Raw genomic sequence first — 815 nt, forward strand, 5'->3', positions numbered from 1 at the left:
ATGTATATATATATATATATATATATATATGTATATATATACATATATATACACATACACATATACTGTCACAGCTTGTATATAAATGTAAGGTGCACACACCCACATCCACACATACATACACACACACACACGCACGTACCCCCACACCCTCACACATACACACGCACCCACGCACACACTTTATCAGTGAGCCAATTCGTCCTTATTTTTCTTTGTGAAACAAGATGTCTCATTGTATTTGTGTATCTATGTCTGTATAAGAAGGCATATGTTAATTTATGTGAGCGTAGATGTATGTAAATACGTTTATTTGTCTCAATTTCTACACCTACATAGCTATTTACCTCACACACACACACACACAGACACACACACAAACATATATATGCATGCATACATACTGTATACGAAGATTCATGCGTATACATGATGTATGTGTATATGTGCATATATACGTGTATAAAACATTCCCTCAATATACACAAGAGAAAAAAGCCAGGTCAGTTCCTCCTCAACTTTATTCGATTATCAAAGAATATGTATAAGAATATGTATATGTATTTTTCCATATGTGTATTTTCATACACTGTTTTTAACAATTTCACCTTAATATCAGAGAATGTGTGACAATCAGTATGTAACACTACAAAGTTCATACAAAGCTTTATACTTTAAATATATTTTATCATCAAAGAATGTATATGTGCATTTTAATACTCAAACTGTTTTTTAACATTTTTTATTATTCTCAAAGACTTTTGATAATCTTTTTCTAAAAAAGTGAAACCGGTTAAGTAAATAAATATTTAAAA

The sequence above is a fragment of the Octopus bimaculoides genome, chromosome 4, assembly GCF_001194135.2.
Source record: "Octopus bimaculoides isolate UCB-OBI-ISO-001 chromosome 4, ASM119413v2, whole genome shotgun sequence".
In the NCBI taxonomy this organism is placed as follows: domain Eukaryota; kingdom Metazoa; phylum Mollusca; class Cephalopoda; order Octopoda; family Octopodidae; genus Octopus; species Octopus bimaculoides.